This window comes from Notolepis coatsorum (genome assembly GCF_963971535.1).
Source record: "Notolepis coatsorum genome assembly, chromosome: 17".
Taxonomy (NCBI): Eukaryota; Metazoa; Chordata; class Actinopteri; order Aulopiformes; family Paralepididae; genus Notolepis; species Notolepis coatsorum.
This window is the reverse complement of record NC_140181.1, coordinates 80,409,694-80,433,671: the sequence shown is the minus strand read 5'-3', so window position 1 is coordinate 80,433,671 and position 23,978 is coordinate 80,409,694. Positions and strand designations below refer to the sequence as shown.

The 23,978-nt window shown below is 45.7% G+C and overlaps 1 pseudogene across 1 annotated transcript in view; it reads left to right on the top strand.

Annotated features, from left to right (window-relative positions):
• Window positions 1-23,978, top strand: part of LOC311244103 — a 265,083-nt pseudogene that overhangs the window by 15,131 nt on the left and 225,974 nt on the right. The window contains exons 2-4 of the transcript in view: window positions 5,392-5,523; window positions 5,957-6,031; window positions 23,722-23,860. The product of the transcript in view is annotated as an uncharacterized misc_RNA (transcript). The remainder of the gene's footprint in view (window positions 1-5,391; window positions 5,524-5,956; window positions 6,032-23,721; window positions 23,861-23,978) is intronic.

The window sequence follows — 23,978 nt, the reverse complement described above, 5'->3', positions numbered from 1 at the left end:
ACCCTCATTACAATAAATGAAGAGCTGGGAAAAAGGAAGATGGAACTGTGTGCTAGATCCAAAACTAGTCAGTTGTGGCTAAATTACCAACACATGTTAGAAGTTGCTAGGTCACTGATAACAGCAGATCGCACAGGTTCCTGGCTTTTGCACCTACACGCTGTTTCTGAATGCATGCCGATATTCGCTGCGGCTGGGCATTACAATTACTTGAAATCGGCACACTTTTATGTCCAAGAGATGAGTCAGCTTCACATCAACCACCCAGATGTCTTCAGACAATTTGAAAAGGGTTTTCATGTTATCCGTCGCAGCAGCCAATCATGGGCAGGCCTCAGCTCAGATCTTGTAATCGAAACAACATTGATGAGGTCATTGAAGACTACAGGAGGGATGACACATGGAAGTGGAATGACCGACAATCAGAGATCCCTTTGGACAATGTCAAAGGGCATAACATCAGAGTATAACACCGCAATGCAGGAGTTCTCAAAACCAGACATACACAACATCAGAACAGCACAAGGATTCAACAGAGGCAAGGATGAAAAGGGATGCTGCTGACCTGGAGAAGATCACTTCAAAACTTGCTATATGTTCACCTTTCTCTCCAGACTCTTCTTTAAGGAATGTTGTTACAGGTGTTGTCGCTGAGGATGGAGTGAACGTGCATGATTATGACTCTGTTGGACGCAACATCATGCACAAAATGATCGGACAGCCGGCATTCACATTTTCATTTAGTAGAAAGGATAAAGCCATAACCCTTGGACAAAAATCGTCTATCAAGGTTGCTCCTGATCGAATCATTGATTCTGCACTTCTTTTTCAACGTTTCCTTATTGTCTCCCAAACTGGAGAGCTGTCATTGGAGGAGGTTATGCGTTACGAACTCAGTCCTTTCCCTCCTGCCCTCTTTGAAGCCGGAAACGTCTTCCGCAAAGCTGATAAACCACAACTAGCGCACGCGATCTGTGATCATGCAAGTGATGCAATCCTAGATTCTGTACCAGAAACGGAGCATTATGTTCTTGATGGTGGTTCACTCCTTCACCGAATACAATGGAAGCACGGACAAAGCTATGGTAAAATTGCACAGTCATATGCAGACTTCACCATCCAACATTATGGCTCAGCTACAACCATTGTGTTTGATGGCTATGAGGATGGGCCATCCATTAAAGACAACACACATCAAAGAAGAGGAAACAATATTCATCCCATTGTCAACTTCACTGCTGAGACAGAGTTCTCAGGTAAGAAGGAGGAGTTCCTGTCAAGAGATCTGAATAAACAGAAACGGATCCACATGATAAGTGATGAACTGAAAGAACGGGATTGCTCTGTGGTCAATTCACTTGGAGATGCTGATGTAGACATAGTAAGGGCCGCAGTGGGATCATCTCTTCTTCACACCACGACGCTGATTGGAGAAGATACTGATCTCCTCGTCTTACTTCTTTACTATGCACAGAGAGATAGCAAGGGCCTTTATTTCAGATCAGACAAGTCGAAAGCTGATGGCAGTTTTAAAGTGTACGCCATAAACCATTTGAAAGAAGTACTCGGACAGGATGTGTGTTCTCAGTTGCTGTTCATCCATGCTGTGACTGGCTGTGACACAACTTCCCGGATCTTCGGAGTTGGCAAAAAGACAGCATTCCAAAAACTTGTAAAAGGGGATCCTGTCCTTCAGGCTTGTGCCAATGCATTCACTGTACCAAACCAGACAACAGATGTGATCGATGACCTTGGGTGCCAAGCAATGGCTGTCTTTTTTGGTGGAAAGTGCACAGATTCGCTTGCAAAAATGAGATATAACATTTTCAGCAAGAAGGTTGTCTCAGCTTCATCAACGGTAACGCCTGAACGTCTACCACCAACTGAATCTGCTACCAAATTCCACTGTCGTAGAGCATACTACCAGGTCATGGTCTGGATGGGAACAGATGATGGTATAGATGCTCTAGACTGGGGCTGGAACCTGCAGGACAATAGATTTGTCCCACTCATGTCAACAATGAATGCTGCTCCAGACAGTCTCTTGAAGGTCATTCATTGTAACTGTACCACTGCCTGCAAGACACTTCGCTGCTCATGCAGAAAATATGGACTACCTTGTACTACTGTCTGTGGACCATGTCAACTTCATGAATGTGACAATCCACATAACAAGTTTCTCCCAGAGGATCCTGAAGATGATGATGAGTAGGCCTAAAGACCACAATAAGTGGGTCATTTATTTTGTGTTCAACACCAAAGCCAGCTTTCTAGGTTGAATATAATAACCAATTTTAATTTTAGCCAAAATAAGCTACAGGCAGCCATTTTGATGATGCAAATGATGCATTCCTAGCAGATATATTTAACTAGATATTTTGCTCGTTATTAATGTATAGAGGTGCCAGAATCAGTTTATAAATCCTTTAGAAATGTTTTCCCATTTGAGATACAGGCATTCTAAGCTCCCAGTCGTCATTTTGGACACCATTTTGAAAATTAAGCCTCTTCGGAAGGTGTATTTCCCTAAAACTTTAGTATGTTCCTAAGTATGTCTAGGGGTACTTGGGGTACCAGAATCAAATGACAAAATCATTTATATAGTTTTTATATTGACATATATATAGCCATTTTAAGCTTGGCCAGCCGCAATTTTGGACGCCATCTTAAAAATGAAGCCTTTCTGGAAGGTGTATTTTCCTAGATTTTTAGTATGTTAGTGAGCATGCCCAGAGGTACCAGAATCAGTTGAGAAATCCTTTGCACCATTTTCTTAATTTGAGATATAGCCATTTTAATCGCCCCGGCGCCATCTGGGACGCCATCTTGGAAATGACGGCTTTCGGAGGGGTCGATTTTGGTCGACTTTTAGTATGTTATTTAGCACGCCCAATACTACCAGAATCCATTGAAAAACCTTTTGTATCAATTTTTTTGGGGTTAAACCATATATTGACTCGCCTATATGGAGTCTTCAACTCCACAGTCCAGTGTTCTACTGTGCTGCCCATTGGTACACGAAGAGGACTCCGAGTTCTTTAATTACAGATGGCTGTTTATTGATGCAAATCACGTTCATCACCACCGTAGAACTACAATTGCAGGAAATAATAACAGTCAATACTCATACAATTCAGTCAATAGAATTACAAAAAACTAAACGAAAAATGTGAATAAACTTTACAAACCACTTTGGCCTGCTTGCAGCTCAATGGGAGGGGTTTATCTTCAAAACTCTAGTACTTTAGTCTCTTAGCTTTGACAAATAAAGTGCATAAATCTGCTGCACTGTCTTCTCCGACAAGTCTGGACACGTTCTGCCAGATCTGCTAAAAACTACGGCAAGTCAGAGCGTGAGACAGGACGTGATACGTCACAAGAGATAAAATGAAATATAAAAATAAACATGCGCCCTCTATAGGCGACAGCTGCATTTACAATTGCAGTGGTTAGTAGGCTGGTGTTGTTATTCCCAGCCTCAAACCTCGCATAGAAGGTATTGAGATAATTTGCTAAGGAGATGTCACTGTTCAGTTTGAGGGAGGTGCTTTTGTAATCTGTCATCGTTCTGAGGCCCTGCCACATAGCTCTAGAGTCAGCCTGTTCATATTGAAGTTCAATTTTATCCCTGTAGCGCCGTTTTGCTTCTATTACTGCTCCCCTGATGTTGTATCTCGCCACCTTGTGGTCATTCATGTTGCCTGCCACAAGCCCGGCGTTGTAGGCTGAGGTGCGCGCCTTCAGAGCCTCACGGACGGATTTGTCTACCCAAGGCTTTTGGTTTGGGTAAACTCTAATTGTGGTAGTGGGGATTGTTTCTTCTTTCTGACTCCACAGACCATCGCTACACATCTCGCGATACTACCGGGGCGCGCTTGAGACTTTGTTTATATTTTGGTGAAAGAAAGATGGCGTCATGATCAGATTTGCCGAAGCCACTGGCAGCCTGAGACTTGTATCCACACTTAAATAACAATGGTCTAAAATATTACCGCCTCTGGTGTTACAAGTCACATGCTGGTAGAAGTCTGGCAATACTCTTCTCAGGTTGGCGCTATTGAAATCACCCACAACCACAATAGCAGCATCAACGTTAGCTGCTTGGATTCTATTTACCTCATCGTGTAGCTTCGAGAGCGCGTCGCCTGTGTTTGCTTGTGGTGGAATGTACACTCCGATCAGGATGACCGACGTTAACTCTCTCGGGAGAAAGAAAGGCCGGCACTTGATGGATATATACTCCAGGTTGGGGGAGCAGTGGTTTGAAAGTTCCTTCACGTTGCCTGGATCACTCCAATTGTTGTTCAACATGAAGGCTATCCCACCTCTCCGCTGTTTACCGGATTCTGCTGTTTGATCCTTGCGGTGAATGAAGAAGTGATCGGCCGGTTGAATAGCGTGGTCTGGGACGTCCGGCGTCAACCACGTCTCGGTGAAGCAGAGAACGTTACAGTCTCTAACGTCTCTTTGGAATTGAATCCTTGCTCTGATGTTGTCCAGTTTATTATCTATTGATTGCACATTGGCCAACAATATGTTGGGCAATGGCGTTCTGTGGTGCCTGGATCGCAGTCTGTTTCGGACGCCGGCTCTCCTTCCTCGTCGCCTGGTTCCTTTGTTGCGTGGGTCAAGGTCTGGTCCCGATGTCCTCAAGATCTCAGCAGGCCATAGTTGTTGTTCGGTGAGCTGATCCAGAGAGCAATCCAGTTGGTAAGTTTCCCGTAATCCAATGTCTATAAGTGACTGCCGGTCATACACATTAAATGCACCAACAGTTGGTATAAACAAAACTCTTGAAACTATAAATATTAACAAAAGTAAGCACAGTCTCGACGGAGCGCACAGAGAGGCAGCCGGTCTTAGCAGCGCCATCTTCTATTATAGCTATGGATATGCAATAGTGTAATACTGTGCTTGTGTACTAGTGTTCTGGTGTAATAGTGTAAGAGTGTACTATTGTGCTAGTGTAATAGTTTAATGGTATCATAGTGTAATAGTGTGCTAGTGTAATAGGAATACAGGGAGATATGCTTTCATTGGTCTATGTTTGCCCCGCCCTCTCCACTTAAGCCCTTAAACTGCCACCTGGTGGAGATTTGTGCTCTACCGAGCACACATTTCTAGTTTCAGATGTCATCCCCCCCCCACCCCCTCTATTGCCGTGCCCTCACTGTCTCACCTGGCTGTGTCTTCTTTCCTCTGTCCCTTCCCTGTCCGCATCTGTTTTCTTTCTATGAATCTATCCATCTATCCATCCATCCGTCCATCCATCCATCCATCCATCCATCCATCCATCCATCCATCCATCCATCCATCCATCCATCCATCCATCCATCCATCCATCCATCCATCCATCCATCCACCCACCCACCCACCCACCCACCTATGCAGGAAGGAGTTTTGTGAGCTGTGTCTGGCTAAGGACAGACAGACAGACAAGGTGTTTGTCTGCAAGAAATTCCTGAAGAAAGATGGCCGGAAAGTCCGCAAGGCTGCCAAGAATGAGATCCTGATCCTGAAAATGTATGTGACCAGTCCAACTACGGACAGATGGGTGTGCGATGGATGGATGGATGGAGGGAGGGAGGGAGGGAGGGAGGGAGGGAGGGAGGGAGGGAGGGAGGGAGGGAGGGAGGGAGGGAGGGAGGGAGCAAGGGGCACATCTAGAGATGGAGTATAAAAAAAAGGGAGAGAACAGGGTTTTATTTATTTCATTTTATATATCTCTTCCTAATTTTTACATGCGGGCGATCCGTGTATTGTGTGTATTGATTCCTGCCTCTCTCCGCTTATAATCTTCTTTGGCTGAAGGGCCTGAAGCCCACGCGGCCTTCCTTATGAGCACAAGACTAATCAAATAAGCCAGAGAGAGCTGTCTGCAACCCTCCAAACCGTTGAACCAGAGACTGTTGACTTTTGTAAGCTTGCAGTCTGTGAATCACTGCCATTGTTCCAGGGTCAACCATCCAAACATCCTGCAGCTCATCGACACGTTCGAGACGCGCAAGGAATACTTCATCATCCAGGAGCTGTGAGTTTTACTTTTACCGACTGGTTTCCACTGATTCCTATTGTTTGTGCTCTGTGTGTGTGTGTGTGTGCATGTATATGTTTTTGTGTGTGTGTGTCCATGTGTGGATGTCCATGTGTGTGTGTGTGTGTGTGTGTGTGTGTGTGTGTGTGTGTTAGGGCTGTCCCCGACTAAGGATTTGGATGGTCGACTATGATTGGCCAAAATTTGCCATTAGTCGACTATTGGTCGACAAAAAAAAGAAAGAAAAAAAAGTATAATATTAAAAAAAAAAAAACATTTAAATCTTTTTTTATTTTATTTAATTTTTTATTCCATTTGGGCTGTGGGGGGTGCTTAATGTCTGAAGGAGTCGACTGAAGGCTTCTTGTCCTCTGCAAAAGCATGCAAATTGGTCCACTGATGGATACATCTTGATAAGCATGTCCCTGCCCTCCTCTTGCAGAGACCAGTCGCATATTTCTTTCCTCTCCCCAGACCTCCAAGGTCGTTCCTTTCGCCGGCCTTAACTGCCTCTCTGTCGGTGTGGATTCTACTTTCTTCAACAGACTTGACTCCCTACTCAAACTACAATGGATCAACTAGTAAGCTGGTCATTTGCAGGGATTGATTGAATTTTTTCTTCAAGGAAGGAGAGCACAGCTGATCTGCTGTGTCCAGTCGGGACATTTCAAGCGGGCTTTGCGATTGACAGTTGGAATAAATGGGGCTCAATCTGCCTTTATTCTCTTGAGATTGAAGATGTTGAGGATTTGTACATCCTCACAAATGGGAGCGATCGCTATCTGGATTTGTACAACAATAATCGGGAAAAAAGACGAAAAAAAGGACGATAACCGTCTGGACCGCTGTCTGACAGCTGTGGCCAGACTGGAAGTCTCCCACATGGAACTTGTAAAAAGACTCGCTGTCCATCAATCTGACGAACAATTGAGAGGTCAAGTCATGCTGGGGGTCGCGCAGGACATTAAAAGCGCGACAAATCGAATTTGAGTCAAATTGGTGCATCCAGGTATCATTGTCTGCCCCGTTGCACCCCCCCCCCCCACCCCCCCCCCCCCACACTCTCAAGTCTGCTGGAGCATGAGGAATGCACAAGGTCTGTGCACAAGGCCACGTCGGGCAGTCAAGATAAGAACAGGAGACACAGCGTTCCTTACCCAACACCTCACCTCCCCCACCAGAACTGGCTCGTGCACTCCCCCCCCCCCCCCCCCCCCCACACGTGTATGCCTAGCGCCTATGCCTTTCTGGATGGCTGCCAACTAGTATGCACGCTGGAGGGGGGGAGCCTAAGACTGTCTCCCGATCCCGCCCGTCCCTCCCCCCTCCCTCTGGACAATCTTTTCCACCCTCCCTCCCGCCACCTGGCGCGACGACACTTTGTTTTAACCACTTTGTTGTTGTTGCAGCCAACTATCGCATATGGTGTCTCAGGCATTCTGTAGTTGACATGTGTCAACAAATGTACATGTCTGTTTGAATTTATGTTGTGCTGTTGTTACTGTAAAAATGTAATGATTGTGATATGTTGTTGTTAATGAGACGATGAGCTGTATGTGTGTGTCACTGGAATTTCCCCAAGGGGATTAATAAAGGAATATCTTATCTTATCTTATTTGTCTAGTCTAGTGTGTTCATTAGATGGGTGAAATCCTCTTTCAGTGCCTCTGTGCCTGTTTTCGTAGGCAGTTAGCCTCTGGTATGCGTGCCATTAGCGTTAGCCACGCTTCTAGGCCTCTTGTCTTTTGGAAAGAATGATAAAAAAAAAAAAAAAAAAAATTATTTTTTATTTTTTATTATTATATTCGACTAAGAGGTTGGCCAGTCGACTACGGCTCCTTTCGACCGATTAGTCGACTAATCGACTAATAGGGGTCAGCCCTAGTGTGTGTGTGTGTGTGTGTGAGTGTGTGTCTGTACATTTGTCTGTTCTTGTGTCCGTGTGTGTGTGTCTCTATGTGTGTACGTGTGTGTGTCCATGTGTGCATGTCTATGTGTGTACATTTGTCTGTTCCTGTGTGTGTGTGTGTGTGTGTCGCAAGCGTATTTGTGTGTATATATATGTGCACGAGCCTCATATCTGTATTTGTTGGATGTGTGTTGGATGTGTGTTGTTGTGATGCAGCTCCTCGGAGAGCAACAGGATCCATTTGACCCACATCACTACGTGTGGCGAACACAAACGACTTCTCAGCGAGAACTCAAGTTTAACTATTTTTGCTGGCCATAAAGTCTAAAGTGCACGCGTGTGTGTAAAATGGGCATTTACATATATTGCTTTTATCCAACGCGCTTTAACATTTTGGTTCCTCACATTCACCCATCCACGCACACACCGACGGAGGAGGCGACCATGCAAGGTGCCGACCTGCACATCGGGAGCAATTAGGGGTTAAGTGTGTGTTCTTTCTTTTGTGGGTGCAGTAGGGTTTGCATTATTCAGATTTTAGTGCATGTTGATGTTGGGTCCTTCTTGGCCTGTGTCATTAGAGAGACACATACACACACACATACACGCACACACACACATACACACACATACACACACACGCACGCATCTCCTTAACCATTTGTTGTTGAGACTTATGGGAGATTGTTTTAAAGGTCTATTCCACCCAACAATGTGTAATACTGTGCAATATGTAATATTGTCAGTGTTGTGAAGGGCCAGATTAAACCGAATATATATATTTATTTATATATATATATTTAATTGTATTTGTATATTCTCTAATATTCCCTGATATCCCTTGTATATTCCTTGTACAATATGCATTGAATATCCATTCTAGCCTACTGAACATCCCATAATAGTCTCCATTCTACTATTGGTCGAGACCTTGGTGCCAGGCTGCCATACCCCTCAGACCCAGTTCAAACGTACCGCTCCACATGTACGAACAAGTCCTAGTTCCGCGTAGGAATTTGGCTACCGCACCACTAATGGGACTATTTGTTCATAGTGCGTATATATACTGCGCTACTAAAGTAGGACTTTCTTTTCAGTCCAGTTTCTTACCCTCCAATAGAGTTACAGACGTAAAGCCTCCCCGCGACGCCACGTGTGGGAGTAAGGCCAAGTTCGCCTACCATCGGTATTGAGACATCGTGTATATTAATATTTGAATAGTCATATTTGGCACTATATCGTCGAGTTGGACGTAGTCTATTAAGCTAATAATAGTCTGTTAATATATAGTGCTTCGTGCGGTGAGAATACTACCGTAGTCAGTACCCCATCGTTTCGGGCAGAGAACTGGCTGCTTACCCAGGGTGGTTGACCCTATGTGAAGCTGCACCCGAGGAGCCCCAGAGCCGACGAGCGAGTGGACCTGTATACCGGATTATTCTACCGACGACAGCCCGCCTTCCCAGGCACGGATTATGCTTTACATACTTTGATTATTCCATGGATAAAGACCCCCGACACTGCCGTGTGTTGGAACCCCCCCCCCTGGAGAGAACGCAAGGTGAGGAGACGCTCTGCAAGACGAGGTCGCTTCACGTCTCTCCCCCGTGGACCGGAGAGAGCCGGCCCACAAAGAGTCCACCTGCTTTCATCTGTGGTCCAAGGATCGCCGGCGCATTGAACGGCACTACAGTGGGTTCACCTGGGATACCCTTGGCCGGACGAGGCAGCCGGATTCTACCCCCCCCCCCCCCCCCTCCTACTCCTGTCGGCTTACAAGCGACCGGATTAACCCCCTCTAGTGTATCTAGTATAATCATTAAAGTATCATTGCTGTTATTCCTTAACTATTCCAGGTCGTATATTTACCACCTGCGCCTTCAGAGATTGGACATTCTCTATTGATATACCGACGAATACTCCTTGCCATAAAAGTGCATACTATTTCAATTCATAAATGTAATTAAGTGATTAAGTGCTTATTCTACACACCATCGCTGTGTAGAAATAAAGACCTGTTTCTAATTCGTACATTTGTGTTGGATCCGTTTCATCTACGTGAGAGTGTTCATGATAATATATTTATGCCGTGTACTGGGTGGCCGAATATTACAAAGGTAGTACAAAGGTAGTGGTAGTAAGTATCATATCTAGTAATACAGTCAGGGAATTGTACCCCTCAGTTACAATTGGTCCTTCGAGCCGGATGGTAATCAGTGTAATATTAATATAGTGTTATTAATATTGAAATGGCCTATGATGAACACTCCACGAAACGATCCTCCTAACCAACGCCCGCAGCGCGAACGACGGCTCCCTCAGTACTTAGAGGCTTACGCTGTCAGTCAACAACCTAGTCTTCTACTAACAGTAAACGCGGTAAAACTAGAAAGTAAAAGTATGTCTAACCCCAACGCCCAGACTACCCCGACCATAGAGGCCCCTACGGACTCTAATGTAACTGACCAAGTTCACGGTGGGGACCAGTGGGAACCAGACATGACTTCACACCCCGCCAGTACTGAAGAAGTAGTCCCCGATGAGTCCCGGGAGGAATACAACGCTACCGAGAGAGAACTCGGCACGGAAGAAGACGGGGAGAGCACCGTGGAGATAGAGCTCCAAGGCTCCGCAAGGAGTACCCCGAGGGAAGGCTCCCCTATACAACCGCCTTCTCCCAGCGAGGCAGAGAGGACCCTACAGCAGGCCTTCCTCATCAGCCTGAACGCCGCTGCTGAACGCGACCGACTGCAGATCCAGCAGCGAAGCGAACACGAGCAGATACGTCTAGAAATAAGACGCATTCAGATGGAAGAGAATGTGGCCCGAGAACGAGCCGGTGCTCAACGGGACGCAGCGCGCGACAGACAGCAGTCGCAACTAATAGAACAGCTGATCAGACGGACAACACCCTCTCCCTCCGCCAGAGGCTCCAGGAACTCGTCTAGACACACCTCCAGGGCGGCATCCCCTAGCAGAGTAAACAACCCTGAACTTGACCAACAGACGAGGTCTATACCCCCCACAGACCACCTCCCCCCACCGGTCCAAGCGAGACCTAGCAACCGGGAAGGAGCAGCATATCCTGTGGAGAGGCTAAACCAGAGACTACAAGCACTGGATGACCTAACTGAAGACGAAGAGGAAGAGGAGGAGAACCACGCCCGAAGACAGCACAGTACTCTACCGGACCAGGAGGTCCGGTACAGCCCAGGCTATACTCCCGCGGAGCTGCGCTACAGACCCCCGACTCTATACACGGGTGAGCACGACGCACGACCCGCACCGAGGAACAGCACCTGGACAAGCGGGCCATGGTACACTGCCGGTACCAGCCCATACCAAGGAGCGGGAGGAGACTCGCCTAGGAGGCCTCTCCCCCAACGCTCGCCGATGTATCCACAGTCAGCGTCATACATTGGCACGCCTATGGTACCCGACTTCACCCAAGAGAACCGGGCCCAGTATACAGAACTCCGTATGTGTCTGGAGACCATGTTGGTGGATGTATTGGATGAACGCCACAAATACGCCATCCTACTGAAGCACTTAAAGGTGCCCCGCGCACATAATATAGCGCTCGCCTACGCGACTTCCACCACCCCATACACAGCAGCGCTGGTAGCACTGGACCAGAGGTATGGGCGCATATGGGATTACGTGATCCAGGAGATCCGACACATCGACCGCTTACCCCCAGCAATAGACAATCGAGCACTGGACGACCTGTCCATCAGAGTGCAGTCCCTGGTAGGGATGTTGGGAGCGCAAAGAGAGAAGGGGAGGCATGAACTTTACGCCAACTCAAATGTGGAAAGGATTCTGGAGAAGCTGCCGCCCGCTCGTCAGGAGCGCTTTAGTAGAACAGCTGAGGGACCATAGAGACCCGAATGGCCCCGAACCGAACCTCCTCGATCTAGCAGACTTCCTGGCGAGAGAAGTCAGCAGCCTACGGCTAGATACATTCGGACGGAGCACCCCTGGCTCCAGAGAAGGAACCAGACGACTAAATGATGGAAGAAGATCGGTGACTGTGATGCACCAATCGGAGTCAGTACCGAGCAGCAGGAGCCACAGTACCCCCTCCAGAACGGAGAAGTGGAAGATAGTGTGCCCCTACTGTGAGAAAGAACACTGGCTAGCGCAATGTGACTCCTTCCCCAAGCTGAACGCGGAGGAAGCAGGTCAATGGATAAAGTCCAACAAGCGCTGTTTTCGCTGTGCGCGCTCACACATGGCAGCCGAATGCCGCTTAAAGAAAAGGTGCACCAAGTGCGATGGAGCCCATCTGGACATACTTCACGACAGTAACAGACGGCGCCCTTCACCCGCACCATCCAGCCGCAAAGCGAGCGTCATGTACATCGTTCCCGCCAGCAGCAGTGGAGCCCGAGTACTCCTAAAAGTAGTGCGTGTGACACTAAGCTACCAGAATAAAGTCCTGGACACTTACGCCGTCCTCGATGACGGGTCAGAGAAGACCCTGCTGCTCGCCTCCGCTGCGGCCCAGCTAGGGCTGCGGGGAAGCGAAACCCAAATGACAATTCGGACAATAAGACGAGATTTGAAGACGATAAAGGGCGAGAATGTCTCATTCTCTATCGCAGCAAGCGGCCAGCCTGAGCGACGGTACCAGATTACAGACGCTTTCACCAGCCAAGAAATAGGACTGTCGCGGTACACATACCCCGTCGCCAAGCTGATGGAGAAATATGCACATCTGCGCAAGTTACCGATCCCGCTCATAGACAATGCTATGCCGACCCTGTTGATAGGCTCCGACCATGCAGACCTCATTGTCCCGATAGACCGGGTTCATACCGGACCCCGAGGCTGTCCTGCAGCAGTCGAGACCCGTTTGGGATGGACTCTCCAAGGCCCGCTCGCCAAATCTCTCAACCGAAGTACAGCCACTAGATGTCTCCACTCCCGAGTCACGGAGGGAGAAACCGCACTCCTGCAACACGTAGAGCGGCTATGGACCTTGGAACAAATGCCCTTTAAGAACGGAAAGAAAGACATTCGCTCTAAAGATGACATTTACGCAATTCACCTCCTCGAGACAGGGACCAAGAGAGTCCCGGTCAACGGCGTGTTGAGATACGCCACGCCACTCCTGCGGCGAGAAGGAATGCCTACTTTCCACGCCAAGACAGACGCCACAGAATGGTACCTGCTGAACACGGAGCGGCGCTTAGCCAAGAACCCCGCCCAAGAGGGTGTATACCGCGCTGAGATTGAGAAGCTCATCACAGCGGGACACGTCACAAAGATGGACATTAAAGAGGCTGACCAGACCACTGAATCGTGGTACGTGCCCCACCACAAGGTCCATCACAACGGTAAAGACCGCATAGTATTTAACTGCAGCTACCAGATCGGATCCCAAAATCTGAATAAAGAGTTACTGCCCGGTCCCACACTCGGCCCCTCCCTACTCGGCGTTCTACTCCGCTTCCGCCAGGAAAAGGTGGCCATCAGCGGGGACATTAAAGGAATGTTCCTGCAGGTGAGATTAGTAGAGGCGGACAAGCCCCTGTTACGGTTCCTATGGAGAGAGAAGCCAGGAGATGAGCACCCAGCCATCTACCAATGGGAAGTCCTCCCCTTCGGAACGACGTGCAGCCCCTGCTGTGCGACATTTGCACTACAGAAACATGTAGCAGAGGACCCAGCAGCGGACGAAGAGGTCCGACACAGCGTAAAGAACAGCTTCTACGTAGACAACTGTCTACAAAGCCTTTCAACCCAGGAAGAAGCCGAGGCTCTCCTGATTAAACTCCGCGCCTCTTTGATCTCAGGCAGTGGGCCAGCAGCGATCCGCAAGTACTGCGCAGCCTCTCCTCCGAGGACAAGGCAGCCAGCAGCGAGACCTGGATGGCTACAATCCCGGGAGAAGCCCAGGAGATGACCCTGGGATTGGTGTGGCGATTCAAAACAGATTCGCTTCACTACAGACACAAGCCCCTGACTACGGAGCAGGGAAGGCCGGCGGCGGCGCCGACCACCAGACGGAGTGTGTACACAACACTCGCCCGACAATATGACCCGCTAGGATGTATTCTACTGTACACCACCAGGGCAAAAATGATTGTACGAGCATTGTGGGACAAGGACCAGGGCTGGGACGATCCCATTCCCGCACACCTTGCATCCACCTGGAGAGAGTGGGAGATGGAGCTCCACTCACTCCCAGGCGTTAATATGCGCCGAAGCTACTTCCCACCCACGGTGAGGCCAGAGACATGTAAAATGGACTTACACGTCTTCAGTGACGCCTCAGAGGTCGCATACGGATCAGTAGCCTACTTGCGGGCCCAAGACCAGGGGGGAGAGATCTACACAGCATTTGTCCTCGCCCGCTCGAGAATAGCCCCACGCAAGCAACAATCTATCCCACGTCTAGAGCTCTGCGCAGCCCTAGCCGGAGCGCACCTAGCCACGCTCATCCAACGTGAGCTCACCATACCGGTGTCTAGAACAATCCTGTGGTCAGATTCCACGACGGTACTCGCCTGGATCAAATCGGACTCATGCAAGTACAAAGTCTTCGTGGGAGTCAGAGTCACCGAGATTCAAGACTTAACCGAAGAGTTAACTGGAGAAACAGAGTGGCGCTACGTTGATACAAAACAGAACCCAGCTGACGTCATCACCCGGGGGATGCCCCTGGATGACCTCACCCGTCGCAATGTCTACAGTGACGGCCCCGCATTCCTAAGACTCCCGGAAGGACAGTGGCCCATGCCTATCCCGAGGGAAGCAAGTCCAGAGGAGGTGGAAAATAAGAAGTCTGTGTTCTGTGGATTGAGCACCGTAGCCTCCACCGACCCTAACATAGACGATTGCACGTCCATAGAGAGTGCACAACAAAGAACATTCCTGCGGTACCACCCGGAGTGCAAGTCCCCCGCTGATATGTCAGCAGCTAACTACGAGGAAGCAGAATTGCTTCTACTGCAGCGAGCCCAGAGAGACAATTTGACAGAAGGAACAGTCGTCATGATTATTGATCAATCACTGCCCAGAGCTATGTGGCCGGCCGGCCGCGTAAGCAAAGTGATCACCGGTGCCGACGGCAAGGTCCGAGCAGCTGAAGTGCTTGTCCAGGGTCGCACTTACACCCGTCCCGTGGCGAGGCTCATAGAACTGCCTCGACTCCCAGACACAATCGATGATGACCATGACCCTACAACCCTATGACTTTGTGAAGTTGACTGACCCCTACAGCAAACCCTTATGTGTAAATAGACAACGCGATTAATCTGTCTCTGTTTAACTGATTAGGTCTGGGACCTATTCAGGGGGTGGCTGTTGTGAAGGGCCAGATTAAACCGAATATATATATTTATTTATATATATATATTTAATTGTATTTGTATATTCTCTAATATTCCCTGATATCCCTTGTATATTCCTTGTACAATATGCATTGAATATCCATTCTAGCCTACTGAACATCCCATAATAGTCTCCATTCTACTATTGGTCGAGACCTTGGTGCCAGGCTGCCATACCCCTCAGACCCAGTTCAAACGTACCGCTCCACATGTACGAACAAGTCCTAGTTCCGCGTAGGAATTTGGCTACCGCACCACTAATGGGACTATTTGTTCATAGTGCGTATATATACTGCGCTACTAAAGTAGGACTTTCTTTTCAGTCCAGTTTCTTACCCTCCAATAGAGTTACAGACGTAAAGCCTCCCCGCGACGCCACGTGTGGGAGTAAGGCCAAGTTCGCCTACCATCGGTATTGAGACATCGTGTATATTAATATTTGAATAGTCATATTTGGCACTATATCGTCGAGTTGGACGTAGTCTATTAAGCTAATAATAGTCTGTTAATATATAGTGCTTCGTGCGGTGAGAATACTACCGTAGTCAGTACCCCATCGTTTCGGGCAGAGAACTGGCTGCTTACCCAGGGTGGTTGACCCTATGTGAAGCTGCACCCGAGGAGCCCCAGAGCCGACGAGCGAGTGGACCTGTATACCGGATTATTCTACCGACGACAGCCCGCCTTCCCAGGCACGGATTATGCTTTAGATACTTTGATTATTCCATGGATAAAGACCCCCGACACTGCCGTGTGTTGGAACCCCCCCCCCTGGAGAGGACGCAAGGTGAGGAGACGCTCTGCAAGACGAGGTCGCTTCACGTCTCTCCCCCGTGGACCGGAGAGAGCCGGCCCACAAAGAGTCCACCTGCTTTCATCTGTGGTCCAAGGATCGCCGGCGCATTGAACGGCACTACAGTGGGTTCACCTGGGATACCCTTGGCCGGACGAGGCAGCCGGATTCTACCCCCCCCCCCCCCTCCTACTCCTGTCGGCTTACAAGCGACCGGATTAACCCCCTCTAGTGTATCTAGTATAATCATTAAAGTATCATTGCTGTTATTCCTTAACTATTCCAGGTCGTATATTTACCACCTGCGCCTTCAGAGATTGGACATTCTCTATTGATATACCGACGAATACTCCTTGCCATAAAAGTGCATACTATTTCAATTCATAAATGTAATTAAGTGATTAAGTGCTTATTCTACACACCATCGCTGTGTAGAAATAAAGACCTGTTTCTAATTCGTACATTTGTGTTGGATCCGTTTCATCTACGTGAGAGTGTTCATGATAATATATTTATGCCGTGTAATGGGTGGCCGAATATTAAGTACAAAGGTAGTGGTAGTAAGTATCATATCTAGTAATACAGTCAGGGAATTGTACCCCTCAGTTACAGTCAGTGTAGTAGTGTGATAGTGTCATAGTGTAGTAGTGTGATAGTGTCATAGTGTAATAGTGTCATAGTGTAGTAGTGTAATAGTGTGCAATAGTGTGTAAAAGTGTAATAGTGTAATACTGTGCTAGTGTTCTAGTGTCTTAGTGTAATAGCGCAATAATGTCATAGTGTAATAGTGTAATAGTGTGTAATAGTGTGTGAAAGTGTAATAATGTGTAATAAATAGTGTAATACTGTGCTAGTGTTCTGGTGTAATAGTGTAAGACTTGCACACACACACACACACGCACGCACAGGCAGTAGTCACCCTGATCCGGGCCATACAGGATAATAACACAGATCTTCTCCAGTCTCACCAAAGTGAATCAAGTCGATGGGAGAAATGATCCTGGGTCTAATTGCTCCGTGGCGTGAGCTTTAGGCCTGGAGAAGTTGATTGCCTCACTGAAGGAATTAAAAAGTACAGCACAGTGGTTTCATAACTGTGTTACAGAAGGTTTAATGTGAGTTATTGCGCTGCAACATATTGTGATTCATTCATTTTCCATTTGAACACATTTGTGTGTGTGTGGGGGGGGGGGGGGGGTTGATTACATCGGTGTTCATTTCTGTGATGCAAATATATATCGGTCAACAACCCATTTCTTTATGAGTCAAAAACTAAATGGGATGAAATTGAATCAAGAACAATTAAACTAGATTAGTAATTTTCGTCTGTTTAAAAGTGACCACATCAACTTTTTTCTTTTTACAAATACACAACAAAACAAAAAGGCTCACTCAGTACAACATTGGTCCACACAGTCAAACATCACATCACATCAGGGAAACCCAGATGACAAAGGTGCGCAGTTAAACAGACCGTTTGTTGTACAGTGAAAATCTTACTTTGCTAGTCCGCCCTTCACACAAAATCACACAATACTTAACTAAATACTTAACAAACAAAAAGAACAATTTAAATACAAGCGAGTGCTGAAAAATAAGGTCAACATTTATATTTTTTATAAAAAAAAAAAAGGTATAATATATACAAGGCACAGTGAGTAACATTGGGCCTCATTCAACAATACTCTCTTAATATTTTTCTTATACTCGAAATCGGTTCTTACCCAGGTCGGTTGCATGTTGAATCCCACTCATTCTTAAATTCAAATAATAAAAAAAAAAAAAATCATTTGCATACAGACATGCCCACCATCTCCTTATAATGTGAATGAGGCATGTGTAAAACAGCCGAGTTTCAGCGTCTGATCGCTGTCTGATCCATTCCAACAGGAAGCGATTTTCGACTGGTCTCAAAATGACACACACACGACTCGCGACTCAGTGCATGTGTGTGTGTGTTCCTGTGGGTCGCTCAACGCATGTGTGTGTGTTAATCTGATGACAAATAAAGACTTATACAGTTATACTTGTACTTATACCGCGTACTTTAGTGCGAAATAAATCGTTCCAGCAAAGTAGGCTTTGTCAATACTGAACGACTTGACAACGCTTGTCAAGAACCAATCGCGCAGTAGGTTGGGAAATACTGGAATGTATATATAGGAGCAGAGAAGAGAGGAGAGGAGAGGAGATGTTGTATGCGTTCTATGCGTAAGGCCTGGGCAGCCAGCATCTAACTGTTCTAACAGCAATATATAATCCATTTCAGAAGAAGAACGCACGCAATAAGTTATAATAATAATAATAATTATTGAAAAGTTCTGGGTTTATAAAGTCGTATTTGGGGGCAATTGACCAATGGTTTGCTTTCAACCCATGAACTCCTTCCTCTCTCACCTTTTTATATATATTTTTTTATTGTATCTATCTACTAAAACTGTATTGTATTGTTTGTTTTCTAAAGTGTCTTTGAGCATTAGGAAAAGCGCTATATAAATCTGATGTATTATTATTATTAGGAATGGTATAGGCTTTTTTAATGTTTCTCATCTGGGTAAGAGTTTCTTATCTGGGTAAGAGTGCTCTCGACCACTCTTAGAATTTGGTCTTGCCTGAGAGAAAAGCAACAATAAGAAAACATTGCTGAATCCCAGGTAAGAACAAAATAAGGGGAAATGCTAGTTAAGAACGAAATCTGTTCTTATATCGCTTTAGCCCCTTACGTGACTGTGATGTGCAAGCCTGGGGCTTTAGTGACCGCAGTCATTCTCAGCTGTGCCGCGACCAGGCTAAAAAAAAAGTACCAAGCGCTGAATCGGGGGCTGGGGATGGGTCAAAAATATATCAGATATGAATTTCAAAGATACCCAGCGTACAATATGGGTTTAACACAGCTTTACAGCGAGTGGTACTTACAGAGCGAGCCGTGTATTTCCGCCATTGGTGTCACCGCGCATGCGCACCAGGCAGCCAAATGCCTGGTGCGCATGTGTAGCACTTGTGTCACCTACTTGTAACAGCTGTTCGCCACGGGCACAGTTCTAGGTACGAAACGAGGAGAGGAGTAATATACACAATATAAGAATAGTGGACCAGAGACAGAGTTATAACAATAACCGGTTTATTTCTAATGCGCGCTAGCTAGACATACATAATACATACAGACGTATAGTGCAAGGTAGTAGTGGAAGTATCCCTTTTAGGTTCTTTCTGTAACCTCTCCTTTCGGGAGGGTTACTTCGATATCAAGTCCTAGATTGATTAGATCAACACATTAGGTTTGGTTCAGACGTCTGAGGTTATCTCTAGCTAAAAACTAGATTCAAGATTGGATATTGGATGTATCCTTTTATCACCAGTAAACTCTATTTCAGTTTATCATTCAATGGGTAAATGTTTAAATATATTAATCTAAACCTTTAAATGTGCAGGGAACGCAAATACCTTACTAGGTGAAATGCTCCTTTAAACTCTTCCTTTGAACGTGTAACACAACAAAAGTACCAAATGGAATATTCTAGGTTATGGGAATGCAATTACCTTATTAGGTGAAATTACCCTTTAAACCTTCTTTCTTTACAGGAGAACCATCAGTGATTCAACTATAATCAATGTCATCAATGGGATTCAAGTATCTTATTGGGTACATTGACCCTTTAACTCGTCCTCTTTTCAAGAGAACATCAGTAGATCAAATAACTTACTGGGTGTAATTACCCTTTAAGTCTCCCTTCTTGTAGGATAATATCAATGGTTCAAGTAGCTTATCAGTGGTTCAAGTAGCTTATTGGGTGTAATTACCCTTTAAGTCTCCCTTCATATAGGAAAATAGTGTACCCATATATCAACTTAAATCAAATCAAATACAAAAATACAATATCAAAGTAACAAAAGGGTGAATGGGGTTGAAGCCCTTGGAATGTCCTTGTGTTCTCGTTCAATCAGTTCGTGTATCAGAAAAGGATATAGGTCAGTTCAATCCGTGGAAGTTCTTATGATTCAAGTTCAATCAGTTCAATCCTACCGGACTGTTGAGGTAACAGGAGTTGGCAACAGGGGTATTTGAATCAGGCTGGCATTAGCCTTGAGCTATATCAGAGGTTCAATGGGTTGGCTCGCCATCTTGTATCGTCCGGCACACCGCCTCCTCCCCTCGTGGGCACACGTGGTGATGGATGGACTCCTGGAACTGCTCCCAGGGTGGAACGGAGTGCTAGAAAAACCTGGCCTGCTTACAAGCAGGCATTCAGAAAATAAAAGCTATTTACCATCTTTATCAAATCATCATCTTTTCATTGCTTTCAGAATGAATAATCAACCAGGCTACTTTTAGCTATGCTAAGCTAAAGCAGGCTATCTTATCACTACACGTGGGATCATATGTCACATGCTAATTTAGGCTAAAGTGCGCTAGCATATTGGACATTCCCCACGTTCATATAAAACTCTCAAAACAGTCAAAATGTATATAGACCTTGTTCTTAACGTACAGCATATCAATACAATTATAAGTACTTCTGAAATGGTTCCTTTAACCAAATTGAGCTTGGGGCAGTTCGTGTATGACTCAGAATGAAACTACGTTTAACGTTATTAGCATGTAGCATGAAGCTAACCATTCTGCACACTTGACAATTGAATATCACACAATATTGATTTAACTCACCAAAACCGCAGGCTACAGTTACTTTACTGCAACGCTTCTTCGGTTTTGCAACTGGGGGAATCTTTTATAACTGTTTGATAACTGGTTTTATCTTATTATCTCATATTTCGGCAGCAACAACGTTCAGCTGCATGTCGGTCTCCGTGGAATGAGTGTCTGCATCTGCGCAGCGCGAGACTCGCGACGTAAAGCAAAACATGGCTGTCGTGATGTCTACCTCACTCACGTCATGATGCAATTATTAAAAGGCAATGCTGTAATTCAAAGGGACTTGGTACCCAATGATACTACATATGTTCCTACATAATAGCTTTAACTATTTATGTTCACATGTGATTCGGATATGGCGTGAAACACAGAAAAAATATTCTAACCAACATAAATGGCATAGCCATACTCCCCTATTCAATAACAATGCACTCCTTATTGGAAAACGATCAGATACCCCAAATGGAAAAAGCAGGGCATACATACATTGGGAGATGTTTTCAACAAACGGGTTTTTTGTAGCTATCAAGATATACGTAACAAATTTAACCTCACCAGTTCCACATATTATTTCTACGCACAGTTATTGGAATGTTTGAAGGCTCATGGAGTCCCATTAAAGATACCAATTGAGCACCACAGATATCACAAATTCTTCTATGAAAGAGAGATCGAGAGGCTTTGTATCTGACTTTTATCATCACTTACTAACGTCTTCGTATGGAATCCTTCCCCTAGACTCAGTCTGGAGGAGGGATATACCAGATCTGGAAGTAGATTTTGATTGGCAAGAAGTCTGGGCAAACGTTCGAATTGCGTCACGCAACTCGGATCATCAACAAATTCATCTTAATTATATTCATAGGACATACCTGACTCCTATAAGATTGAACAGAATGGGACTTAGACAAGATTCTCTATGTTCCTTATGTACAAACGGTGATGATGGTACATTTATGCATATGTATTGGGATTGCCCACCTGTTAAGATATTCTGGGAAGAAGTGACCCTGCAATTATCAGAATTTGTATTTCTGAACATACCTGTACAGCCCTCTGTATTGCTGTTGAATGATGTTTCTCAGTTTGCAGCCTCTAAACAGCTAAAGAGACTAGTTTTGTCCGGTCTCACAGCAGCTAAAAAGCTGATATCATCACGATGGATTCAACCGGATAAAATGTGCCGGAAGGTATGGGTTCTTACCTATCTCGATGTGATTTATCTAGAGATATCTACAGCAAGAATTTTAGGTGTTAGTGAAACCAGCATTGCAATCTGGTTAGAAGTGGTGGAGAGAATAAAGGCTAGCATATGAATTGTAATTCCTGGTTAGAAACGAATGAAAATGGATGGATTATCCAAGTGGGGGTCCTGGGGGGAAGAGCGAGCAGGAGCATATGTATGTATTGTATTGGAATGCAAGTATTAGGTATATATCTCGTAAACTACATTTATATTGATTCAAATGGAATGTATAGTTCTGTGATTTACGTTGGATGTTTACTGTTAATGCTCGTGTGTCTAATTTTATGTCATGTTTAAAAAATAATAAAAAAAATATATATAAAAAAAATTAACTATTTATGTTCTTATTCAATGGCATTAACTATTTACGTTCTTATAACTTAAATAGGTATGAATCTGAAAGCTGGGTTACACATGCGCGGTGACACCAATGGCGGAAATACACGGCTCGCTCTGTAAGTACCACTCGCTTTGTAACAATGATTTAAACTGTTTATTAGCAACTCCGAGCTTCCAGACCCCACTGTAAAGCTGTGTTAAACCCATATTGTACGCTGGGTATCTTTGAAATTCATATCTGATATATTTTTGACCCACCCCCAGCCCCCGATTCAGCGCTTGGTACTTTTTTTTAGCCTGGTCGCGGCACAGCGGACAGTGACTGCGGTCACTAAAGCCCCAGGCTTGCACATCGCAGTCACGTAAGGGGCTAATATCGCTTCATCAATGAGGCCCATTGACGTTATCGCACGTTCCGATCACAGTGAGTGTAGGGTCCAGAGTGTTTACAATATAAATATGGAGGTGACAATGGGTCACAGCAGCAGTTAAAGTGGCTTACAAGCAGGGTACCGAAGAGAGAGTCCATAGCGAGTCAAGGAGCTCCAACCGTACAGTTGGAGAAAAGGAGGTATGGAGTCCTCCTTATCGTCACCCACTCTCCCGTTGAAGAGTGAAGCAGGCGGGTCCAGAGTGTTCCAGAGGAAAACACTCCATAATTATCGTATGCCGGTTTGTTTTAGGGGGAGGTTTGTCATTTATCCACAACAGAAAGATGTTCTTCCTTGCAGCATGTGCAAGGATATCATACAGTGTGCCAGAACTAGCACCAGCAACTGCATCTTGATTTGGACGACCCAGGAGCAAAGACAGAGGGTTCATATTCAAAACCACACCTGATATTTGTTCCATATCTTGTCAAATATCCATCCAATATGTTTGAATTTTAGGACAGGACCAAACAGAATGAGTATAGGTCCCTACTGAGATCTTCACATAATCTTTTTTAAAGAGATTGACTGAAACAGTTGTCGCTGGTTTGTTGCCGACCATTTAGTTGTGTTTTTTTCCTTTACACTGATGTTCATTCTCTGCCTGTCGACTCTCATTAGGTCTACATTTAGACAAAGGACATCATTTTACTCATAACTCAATGTGTCTAAGTTTCTGGAAACTAAAACTAAATAAAAAAAAGAAGAATTACAGGATTTAATGACTAAAACGAATTAGCATTTCAGTCACAGGATGAGCACACAATCTGCAAACATTTACATTTGTGTGTGTGTGTGTGTGTGTGTGTGTGTGTGTGTGTGTGTGTGTGTGTGTGTGTGTGTGTGTGTGTGTGTGTGTGTGTGTGTGTGTGTGTGTGTGTGTGTGTGTGTGTGTGTGTGTGTGTGTGTGTGTGTGTGTGTGTGTGTGTGTGTGTGTGTGTGTGTGTGTGTGTGTGTGTGTGTGTGTGTGTGCAGTGCCACAGGGGGAGATGTATTTGATTGGATCCTGGACCAGGGGAACTACACAGAGAGAGATGCGTCCAACGTCATCAGACAAGTCCTTGAGGCTGTGGCCTACCTCCACTCTCTCAATATAGTGCACAGGAACCTGAAGGTAGGCTCTCTCTCTCTCTATCTATCAATCTCTCTCACTCATCACCTTCTCTCTATTTACACTCACTCACCCACCCTCTATCTCTCTCTCTCCCGTTCTCTATAAATCTCTCTCACTT